Source organism: Pseudochaenichthys georgianus, unplaced genomic scaffold (genome assembly GCF_902827115.2).
Source record: "Pseudochaenichthys georgianus unplaced genomic scaffold, fPseGeo1.2 scaffold_458_arrow_ctg1, whole genome shotgun sequence".
NCBI lineage: Eukaryota > Metazoa > Chordata > Actinopteri > Perciformes > Channichthyidae > Pseudochaenichthys > Pseudochaenichthys georgianus.
The window spans coordinates 28,439-40,362 of NW_027263023.1; the positions used below are offsets into that span (position 1 = coordinate 28,439).

Sequence of the window (11,924 nt, forward strand, 5' to 3'; positions counted from 1 at the left end):
CTAAACACCGGAAAAGTCTGCGAGAGTGTGATTAGAGCTTAAGAAGCAGTCCTGAAGAACCATCATCGCAGGAAAATAAAAAAGACAAACATATTTTGTCGAGCAGATAGTCTGTGACAAGGCAACCGGTCATTGTTTGTGTAACACATCCGAACCTTTGCAGGGGATGCCCACTGCAGGTGGCAGAACAGACCTGAATCGAGTAGTCTTCTCAGAATGACTAGAGATCTTCTCATAGTCCAAAACAGTTAACAGGCACAGCAGAATCCCGATATGGGCCATTTTCCCAGACCAGCAGAGCATCCGGATAGGCGTGCAAGCAGGCCCGAAATGTGGAGGCGCTCCGTTCCCTCGCGATATCCCCGGTGCAGAACCTCCTCAGTAGGCCTACAGCAGGATAGGCGAAGCAGGACCAGCTCGAGGCGTAGAGGCGCTCCGGTCTCTCAGCGATATCCCCGTTGTAAAACGTCCTCGGCACCGTAGAGCACGACAGGTGGAGCAGGTGGATACAGGCCTCCAATACAGCAGGTGTAAAGCAGGCCGCAGCCCGAACGCGAAGCCGCTCCGGTCTCTCCGTTACGCCCCCCGGGGTAAAATCTCGCCAGGACAGCAGCACACGACAAGTGGAAGCAGGTCCCCGCCACAGCACAACTGGGCAGGTGGAAAAAGGGGTCCCAAACAACAACGTGCAGCCGCTCCGTCTCTCTGCGACTTCCCGGGAAAAACCTCCTATCCAGAAGAGAGGCAGCCCTGCCCCTCACTTTCCACGCTCCGTGAGGCGGATGAGAAAATGTGCTCCGCTCGCGAAAATGCGCTCCACTCGCTCTGATCGACGAGTGTAGAGTGATGTTTCCAGAGAGAACAGCTGTGAGGTCCGATAACAGCTGTGAGGTCCGACACAATGATAGTTGTGTTAGGACTAGTCCTATATTTTATGTATCCATGGTCAGCATACAGCATGTCAGTCAAAATCAAGGTATCTAAGAGGTACATGGGGAAAGCAGGGCGAACCACATTTATTTTATTTTGTTGTCTGTATGTATGTATTGTTATCTGTGTGTGATTTTTCTAGCGTCCAGGAGAGAAGTTTAAAAAGGAGACTAAATGGAGTCTCTGAAAAGGTTCAAATTGGTACTTTAATTAATAAAAAGCGTGGTGATGTCACAAACAGAATATAGTCCGAACAGAAATACAGCTGTGATCTCTGGCTCTGGTCGTGAAGAAGAGAGAGCCCGTTGGCTCAGGTTGGTTGAATATATATCCTCTGCTGGCTCCTCCCTGCGGGCCGGCTCTCAACATCCGTTGTTACGCATATCAGAGGATAAAGACATTGTACATTCAATATATATCTAAACACGCCTTTTCTCTTCCTTAACTCTTTCATGACTTTTCATTTAACACATTCTAAACGCTGTAATCAATACTCCTAAAAATACAGCAAATACTTCACAGCAGTTTGGTTTCCGGTTGGTCTGAATGTTGTCACATTCTATGTCACGATCTGTCTTTATGGTGTCTTGTCTTGTCTATATCTGTTTTTGGTTTTCTGTCTGCGTTGTGTTTTGTCTTGTTTAGATCTGTCTGTGGTTCCCTGTCGTTAGTTTCCCTGGTGTGTCTGATTACCCGATTGTGTTCACCTGTGGCCCCTGTGTTTTCTCCTCCCTCCTCACCTGTGTCTTGTTTGTGTGATTAGTCTTGTGTGTATTTAAGTTCTGGTTTTTCTGTCTGTCTTTGTCGGTTCGTCTTGTGTATTGGCTTGTCCACGGTGAGTGTTCTGTTCTGTCATTGTCCTAATAGCCTTGAAATAAAGGAATTTCACGTAAATCTGCATTTGGGTCCTACCTGCTTCACACATCGTAACATTCTAACCACATCTGTAAACAATAACGTAATCAAATAAACTGTACCTTATCCAACAATAATAATATCTCAACGTTTATAGTTGTAGTGTTGAAATCAGTAGGTTTCGATGTGCAACATCATATCATATTGGTGCTAAATTCACCTCTATAGTAAATGGTATATTAGCCTCATGCTAACCGGAGATGGAGGATTTTCAGAATAAAAGCTTTACAAGTTCTTGTGCACAAGAACTTCTGGTTTTTCAGTGTAAAACAGCAATTAAACTGACTGTGTGTTTAAGGTGCACTATGCTCTCAAAACATTGATTTTAATTTCTAACAGTATCCGGCGCCGACCCGTGTGGCACATTTTACATAGACATCGCGCCCAAAACTCAGACCCCGGAAAAGCGTAAGCAACCTTTGACGCCACTGTTGACATCCATAGATACATCTACATTTAATCTATACATAGGCGATAACGACCATAGCAACATTGATGTGGTTCAGACCAGTAATGGGATCACCGGTAACGTCTGGTGGCACACTCTGAGATCATTCTTGCAGGCCGCAGGACAAAATGGGTCATGTTATGCATGCACCCTTTTCCCCCAGGACTCATCAATGTCCGTGCCAGTTCGTCCGCGCTCTCTGACCCAGGTTGAACACCTCTGTGCGTTTATGGCTCTGACAAGGCCCATCAAGGGTGAAGACAGCGTAACCGAGTGGCGTTATGCTAGGCAGCTTCCCCCACCATGCAGTAATCGGTCTAACTCCTCTTTGCGTGCATCCACGCTTGATACCACATACGCAAAGTACCAACCCGTCAGCCATGTGCACCCTAGTCATTTGAGAGGGATGAAACACAGCCTCTGCATCCAGAGAGTGTACCACAAAACGTCTCTTACACCACCTTATTTTTTCCTAGGCACTGCTACTGGTTGTACTCGTATCCTACGGAACACATGCAGTTACGGTGCTTACAAAATCTCATATTGTCACATATCCGGTGCCCCTGAAAGAATCCTTTCTAACGTAGCATTCCCTGATGTTAAACATATTTCCCTCCAACTGGCCTGGCCCAGTGATGCTGGGTTTAGCGTGCCACAAGATTACGTTTGGTTGTGCGGCGACAAGCTCTATCAAGTTCTGGCTCCCCTCTGGATAGGTACATGCACTCTAGTGGATTTGAATCCAGCAGTCACTGTACTCACGTCCTTAATGTACACGACACATCATTACCCAGAGTTCCAACACCCCGACCACCACAAGGTAAAAAGAGATCTGACGTCCGCTGGAGCTAAATTCATGGTTGGCCTGTTCCCATGGTGGGGTACAGTAAACAATGCCCATAAAATAGATACCTTACACGTCCGGCTAGAGAACCTCACTTACGAGACGACGCAAGGCTTCCAGGCATTGCCCCCATTCATAATAGCCTCTAGGAACATGCTCATGCAGCACCAATTTGCTCTTGACCTTTTGTTCGCCTCAAAGGGTGGCCTGTGTCATGTGATCGGTGACTCCTGTTGCACTTACATTCCCGACGCCACCAAGAACATCACTGACACCGTGCTGCATCTCAACGACCTGTTAGCCGACATGAAAGCGATCATTTTTGGCCTATTAATCAGTTGTACCTGTTTGATTATCCCAATACTGAAGAAATGCAATTCCAGCATGGTATCCTCAGCTTTCGTTCAGTACACTGCTATTCCATTACAAGACAATCCTTTGCGCCACAGTGAGATAGACCAGCTAGAATCAGAAGAGTCTGATTCCGACACTACAATATAATCATGTGTACCCTCCTCTCTTATGCTTACATTATATTGGAGTCTGTCCTCCACAAAAACAGCCAGTTTTCTATGATATATTTGTGATGTGTTTACTTAAACCAGCGATGGAGTGTATTCATTCATGTGTTATATCAGTCTATCCTGTCATTTGTGTTTTTATTGATCAAGTATGATCAAAAGGGGAGAATGTAGTGGACATTTTTATCATATCCTTATATACTTAAACCAAATGCTTCTCATTTCCTGAGATGTGCTTTCTTTCTTCCTTCCTACTCTCCTTTGGGTTTATTCCCAAGGCCACAGAGCTGCTTTGGCTACTGGGAGACTCACACACAGTCACGCAAGAACTTCCCTACTCTGAGAACCGTTATGCTATCTACCGCTCAAGGAAAGGTGTCTAATAACAATGTGACTGTGTGAAGACAGATTTCTCACGTTCCCACTCATTTCCTATATAACCTTCGCTTTTACATTGTACTGCGCACCCTCTGGCAGACTATCCTATACTCTGTCAGACCTGTGTCTATATTTATTATTGTATCATGTATTTGAAGCTTCAAATAAATAACCAAAAATACAGCTCTGTTCGATTCACCATTTATATGTTTGGATCACTTTGACTTGTACTCTCCAGCCATGTTGGGTCCTAGATTTCCATAACAGAGTCAGGAAAGAATGCATAAGAAAGGGGGTGGAGTTGCTATTCTGTTCAATGATTCCCTTCAATGCAGGAAGACATTGTATGGAAACTTTGATTATTTTGAATATGTAGCCCTTCAGCTGAAATGCTCCTCTCGAGCTCTGTTCCTAAATATCTATAGACCACCCAAATACTGTGCAAGCTTTTCTGTTGACTTTACTGAACTGCTGTCTATAGTGTGTATTGACTTTGACCGTCTAGTCATTGTTGGTGATTTTAAAATCCATGTTGACAATCCCCAGGACAGAGGGGCAAAATAACTGTTTTGTGTTCTTGATAGCTATGGACTGACTCAGCATGTGACGGAGCCCACGCACAATAAGGGGCACACTCTGGACTTAATTATCTCAAAGGGTCTGAATATCTCTAAGGTTGTGGTGACTGATGTTGCACTCTCTGACCATTCCTGTGTTTTCTTTGAGAGCTCTATTTCTGTTCACAAAAATGTTCAAAAAGAGATAACCACAAAGCGATATTTAACTGAAAATACTAGGGAAATGTTCACTCAGAATTTTTCTTCCACACTTGCCCCTGCTAACATCTCAGTAAATGAGCTAGTAGATCATTTTAATTCAAAAATTAAAAATGTTATAGATGCCATTGCTCCAACTAAGGTAAAGGAAGTGTCTGGCACCAAAATATCTCCATGGAGAAAGGCCATGACCGTGAAAACAGAAAAAAGAGAATGTCGAAAAACAAATCTCCAGGTTCACTTTGAAATCTATAAAGAGAGAGTTGGCCTTTATAATTTGGAATTGAAAAACGCACGACAATCATTCTTCTCTGACATCATTATCAAAAACAAAAACAACGCACGTGCCTTGTTTGCTACAAGCAACAGACTAACTAACCCCCCAGTGTCAGTAGCCTCTGAATTTCTATCCACCAGGGCGTGCAATGATTTTGCCTCCTTTTTCACTGACAAAATTCAGAAAATCAGACAAGCAGTCAGAGCCTCTGCATCAGGAACAGCACATGTGTTGTCTCTGTGTCCACTTAACATCAATTCAAACACCATGACACAATTCCATCAGATTAATGATAAAAACCTAGAGGACATTATACAACTTCTGAAATCCTCCTCCTGCTGCCTTGATATTATTCCAACAGGATTTTTCAAAGATGTTTTGCCTTGCATGGCCTCAGATCTACTTCATATAGTAAACACATCTCTTCACTCAGGTGTTATTCCACAGGCCCTGAAAACTGCAGTCATTAAACCGCTCTTAAAAAAGAATAATCTAGATGCTTCAGTAATGAACAATTACAAGCCCATATCAAACCTCCCATTTCTAGGTAAAATCATTGAAAAAGTTGTTTTTCAACAGTTGAGTAATTTCTTGCATTTAAATAACTGTTTCGATGTGTTCCAGTCAGGCTTTCGTCCAAACCACAGCACTGAGACTGCTCTTGTAAAGGTCTTTAATGACATCCACTTAAACACAGACAGTTGCAGAACTTCAGTGTTAGTATTATTAGATCTCAGTGCTGCGTTTGACACTGTTGACCACAGCATATTACTAGACCGACTGGAAAACTGGGTGGGTCTTTCGGAAACAGTTCTAAATTGGTTTGAATCCTACTTAAAGGACAGAAACAACTTTGTTTCTATAGGTAAATACACATCTGAGTTGACAAATATGACATGTGGGGTTCCTCAAGGCTCCATCTTGGGGCCTCTTCTCTTTAACATCTACATGCTACCACTGGCTCAGATAATGAAAAACAACAAAATAAGTTACCATAGCTATGCAGATGACACATACATGTACGTAACAATTTCACCAGGAGACTATGCTCCAATTCAAACACTGAGTAAGTGCATTGAACAAATCAATGACTGGATGTGTCAGAACTTTCTCCAATTAAACAAAGATAAAACTGAGGTAATGGTTTTTGGAGCCAAAGCAGAACGTATAAAAGTTAGCGCTGAGCTTCAGTGTGCAATGTTCAAACCAACAGATAAAGCCAGCAATCTAGGTGTAGTCATGGACTCTGACCTGAGTTTCAACAGTCACATTAAAACAGTTTCTCACTAACACTAAGAAAGTGGATCACATCACTCCTGTTCTGAAGTATTTACACTGGCTTCCTGTGTGTCAAAGAATAGATTTCAAAATACTGCTGCTCGTTTATAAAGCACTGAATGGTTTAGGCCCAAAATACATTTCTGACCTCCTGCTAAATTATGAACCATCCAGATCTCTCAGGTCTTCAGGGACTGGTCAGCTTTCTGTCCCCAGAGTCAGAACTAAACATGGAAATGCAGCGGTCAGTTATTATGCTCCAAATATCTGGAACAAACTCCCAGAAACCTGCAGGTCTGCTGCAACTCTGACTACTTTTAAATCCAGGCTTAAGACTTTGTTTTTTGTCGCTGCTTTTAATTGAACTATTCATATCTTAGACTGCACTGTAACTTTTATCCATGTATTTTATTAGCTTTTCTTTTTAATGAATGATTTTAAATGCCTTTTTCTTAATGTCTTTCATTTTTTGTAAAGCACTTTGAATTGCCTTGTGTTGAAAAGTGCTATATAAATAAACTTGCCTTGCCTAAACATTAATATGGTCACTTTTTTTAATTAGTCCCCAAAAACAGGAGTGAATAGATTTGCTAAGCTAAAGTAACAAGACTTTGTAAACCATCAAATTGTACCTCTAAAACATATTTACTACCTTATTAGAGGTCTGGGTACTCTATTAGAATGCAGTCTCCAGTTAGAAAACCCAATAGACACAGTTATGAGACCATGTTTATATCTTAATGTTCAGGTCATTATATTGCCAGGACCCCATGGTAACTCCCCTTTTAAAGAAGCGACTCATGTACAAAGGCTTTGTTGCAGCAACTGAAGTTCAAATATAAATTGGCTGACCTCCAATAAATCACCTTTATACAGCTGTTACAATTAAAGCAAATGACACCCCAGAAAATAAATGGCATGGTGTAGTACCGTTTCTAGCAGCAGACAAGCCCAAGAAAAGACATGGAAGACAAATTGCAATTTTGGGTCCCCCCTAAATGTTTACCGTTATATGGAATACTTTTGCTCATTAGGAAACAATTGTTTGCATTTAATTGTTTTTAGCTGTGAGCAGGTCATCAGTTTTCCTTGTGTTTTGCAACATTAAAAAGCAAACAAATTAAAGTTTGAATCATTTATTATCTCTTTGAGTCCATTGTTTCAGGAAGGTCAGATTCTGTTGCAGTGGTGTTGGACGGTGGGGGCACAGCCACATTAACCGCAGCAGTTGGGAGGACTTCATCGAGCGCCGCTGTGTTGGTACTGTTCAGCACCGCTGCCTTAGACTGCAGGTGGGCCTCAGGAGAGGTTCTTTCTAGAAGTTCAGGAACTTCCTCAGCATCTTCATCTGTAGTCGTAGAAGAAATGTGTTAATGTAAAAGGTGCATTGCAGAGTGCCATTTAAAAAAAGAGTTAAGACATAAATACAGTGTGCACATGGCTTTATTACCCATGAAATAGTGTGTGAAAGCTGGGTGAGTTTGTTGTGAATTTAAGGAAGATATGGCCATTTCATCCACACCTCACGACTCCCATTAAAAGTGATTGAAATGTACAGGAATCTGTCCATTTCAATCACATTTGATGACCCGTCCAGGGTGACTTTCTTCCCCAGGAATTAGTGTCTGAAAGCTGGCTAACATTACTTTAAATACAGTGTGCACATGGCTTTATTACCCATGAAATAGTGTGTGAAAGCTGGGTGAGTTTGATGTGAATTTAAGGAAGATATGGCCCTTTCAAACAGGGAGATGTACAGGCCTTTATTACCCACGAATTAGTGTCTGAAAGCTGGCTAACATTACTTTAAATACAGTGTGCACATGGCTTTATTACCCATGAAATAGTGTGTGAAAGCTGGGTGAGTTTGATGTGAATTTAAGGAAGATATGGCCATTTCATCCACACCTCACGACTCCCATTAAAATTGATTGAAATGTACAGGAATCTGTCCATTTCAATCACATTTGATGACCCGTCCAGGGTGACTTTCTTCCCCAGGAATTAGTGTCTGAAAGCTGGCTAACATTACTTTAAATACAGTGTGCACATGGCTTTATTACCCATGAAATAGTGTGTGAAAGCTGGGTGAGTTTGTTGTGAATTTAAGGAAGATATGGCCATTTCATCCACACCTCACGACTCCCATTAAAAGTGATTGAAATGTACAGGAATCTGTCCATTTCAATCACATTTGATGACCCGTCCAGGGTGACTTTCTTCCCCAGGAATTAGTGTCTGAAAGCTGGCTAACATTACTTTAAATACAGTGTGCACATGGCTTTATTACCCATGAAATAGTGTGTGAAAGCTGGGTGAGTTTGATGTGAATTTAAGGAAGATATGGCCCTTTCAAACAGGGAGATGTACAGGCCTTTATTACCCACGAATTCGTGTCTGAACGCTGGCTAACATTACTTTAAATACAGTGTGCACATGGCTTTATTACCCATGAAATAGTGTGTGAAAGCTGGGTGAGTTTGATGTGAATTTAAGGAAGATATGGCCATTTCATCCACACCTCACGACTCCCATTAAAAGTGATTGAAATGTACAGGAATCTGTCCATTTCAATCACATTTGATGACCCGTCCAGGGTGACTTTCTTCCCCAGGAATTAGTGTCTGAAAGCTGGCTAACATTACTTTAAATACAGTGTGCACATGGCTTTATTACCCATGAAATAGTGTGTGAAAGCTGGGTGAGTTTTATGTGAATTTAAGGAAGATATGGCCCTTTCAAACAGGGAGATGTACAGGCCTTTATTACCCACGAATTAGTGTCTGAAAGCTGGCTAACATTACTTTAAATACAGTGTGCACATGGCTTTACTACCCATGAAATAGTGTGTGAAAGATGGGTAACTTTGCTGTGAATTTAAGGGCGATATGGCCATTTCATCCACACCTCACGACTCCCATTCAAAGTGATTGAAATGTACAGCACTCTGTACATTTCAATCACATTTCACGACCCGACCAGGGTGACTTTCTTCCCCACGAATTAGTGTCTGAAAGCTGGCTAACATTACTTTAAATGCATGGTGCACATGGCTCTGTTACCCATGAATTAGTGTGTGAAAGATGGGTAACTTTGCTGTGAATTTAAGGGAGATATGGCCCTTTCAAACAGGGAGATGTACAGGCCTTTATTACCCACGAATTAGTGTCTGAAAGCTGGCTAACAATACTTTAAATGCATGGTGCACATGGCTCTGTTACCCATGAATTAGTGTGTGAAAGATGGGTAACTTTGCTGTGAATTTAAGGGAGATATGGCCATTTCATCCACACCTCACGACTCCCATTCAAAGTGATTGAAATGTACAGCACTCTGTACATTTCAATCACATTTCACGACCTGTGTAGACTGGCTTTCTTACCCATTAGGTACACCGACAAAGGCACCTCTTCGGGGCCGCTCCAAGACCCCCAAAACACGGACTGAGGAGCTCCAGGATCCCTCCCATGTACCTCCAGAACCTCGAGCACCTTGGGTCCCCGGGCCCCCGAACTTAAGCACTCCCCCACGGACTAAACCAAGATGATCACACCCTCAAGAATCTCGTGCCCCTGGCTACACTTAAAGGGGGTCTACTTTGCGGTGCTTTGCCGTCCGCCCATCGGCACCCATAGTCGGCCTTCTTCACAGCAGCAGCACCCAACCTCCATGGAGGATGTTTCTCATGCCCCTGGCTACACTTAAAGGGGGTCTACTTTGCGGTGCTTTACCGTCCGCCCATCGGCACCCATAGTCGGCCTTCTTCACAGCAGCAGCACCCAACCTCCATGGAGGATTTTGCTCGTGCCCCTGGCTACACTTAAAGGGGGTCTACTTTGCGGTGCTTTGCCGTCCGCCCATCGGCACCCATAGTCGGCCTTCTTCACAGCAGCAGCACCCAACCTCCATGGAGGATGTTTCTCATGCCCCTGGCTACACTTAAAGGGGGTCTACTTTGCGGTGCTTTACCGTCCGCCCATCGGCACCCATAGTCGGCCTTCTTCACAGCAGCAGCACCCAACCTCCATGGAGGATTTTGCTCGTGCCCCTGGCTACACTTAAAGGGGGTCTACTTTGCGGTGCTTTGCCGTCCGCCCATCGGCACCCATAGTCGGCCTTCTTCACAGCAGCAGCACCCAACCTCCATGGAGGATTTTGCTCGTGCCCCTGGCTACACTTAAAGGGGGTCTACTTTGCGGTGCTTTGCCGTCCGCCCATCGGCACCCATAGTCGGCCTTCTTCACAGCACCACCTGCCCTGCTGGAGGTTCACACTTTAACTTTTTTTACCCTCTTCTACCTTACAAATCATCCCACACTTGAGCACTTCTCACTCGGACTAAACACCTCCATGCTACCACCAGAACCAGAATATCGTGCCCCTGGGGATCTTAAAGGAAGAAAACCCATAGTGGGATTTAAAAACAGAAGACTTAGTAATTTTAACAAACTTTATTTACAGTAATATTGACAGTAATAAATACATTCAAACAGGATATAACGTATTTACAAGGGGACTGATTACAACAACACACTGCATATTTACAAGTTGATCACTGGCAACAGTGGGTGAAGTTGGGGCAGAGTATGGCACCCTCTCTTCACCCATGTCTGAGGGGTTGTGTTCGGCCAGTGACTGGTCCCTCTTCGGGACATGTCTTGGTAGGGAGTCTTGGTAGGGAGCCGGGCTGTGCTCCTCTCCAGAGCTGTCACTGTCGATGTCAATACCCGCAAAAGTGTCTTCATTTCCCGCTGCTGCTGCTGTCGATGCCGCCGCCGCTGCTTGCAGTGACTCTGTGAAGAGCAACCGAATGTCCGCAGCCTCCTTCAAAGAAGGATTATTCGCGTAAAATTTGTCCGCAGTTGCAGTGTTGTGACACATGAAATCACTCACTCTTTGGCGGTTGCCTTTGTCTTGAAACCTCTTCGCATTATCGGCGTGGACTGTGCGGAGGTCGGTGAAGTTAATGGGACTGCGGAGCCCCACATCAGCCCATGCCAACCTCAGGGAGTAGGCAAGCTTCCTGAACGGGTTCTTCCCCTCTGTGTACAGAAAGTAACGGCTCTGGGTGCAGGTCAGCGTACCCTTAATTTCCAGTCACCTCTTCATCCATCCAAATTCTTCTACGGTGAGGTACAGCTGCGCCTCCCCGAACGCGTTGGCCGTCTTGTGGTTACTTACCTGTTATGACAGAGATAGAGAGTGTCAATACAATGTCAATCATGCATATAACTGCCAGAATAAATACATTGATTAATAGCACTCACATGAACCAGGTAGCCGAAGGCAGTGCCAGTTGTATCCGCCTTTCGGACCTCGGCGTTGGTCATGTTGGAGTAGACCCCCGGACAGTGGCCATAAATGCAGCTCCAATGAAGAGTCATATACCCATAGAGCAGTGTCCGGGTCGCGGTAGTCGGATTGCTGGCCATCACATCCAGGAGCTGAGGGATGCGAGTGGTGGTCGAAGTCAAGCATGTCATTAGGTCGTTGTGGCTCGGCAGACCTTCCATCTTGTCACGCTTCACTTGCATCTGGTGGATAAGTACTTTTCTCT

The 11,924-nt window shown here is 44.0% G+C and overlaps 1 long non-coding RNA gene across 1 annotated transcript; it reads right to left on the minus strand.

Moving 5' to 3' along the window:
• Window positions 1-10,803: 10,803 nt before the first annotated feature.
• On the minus strand, window positions 10,804-11,924 carry LOC139433451 (uncharacterized). Its single transcript, XR_011642912.1, has 2 exons — window positions 11,635-11,924; window positions 10,804-11,548 (listed from the first exon to the last, which is right to left on the minus strand). It is a non-coding gene; the product is annotated as an uncharacterized lncRNA (long non-coding RNA).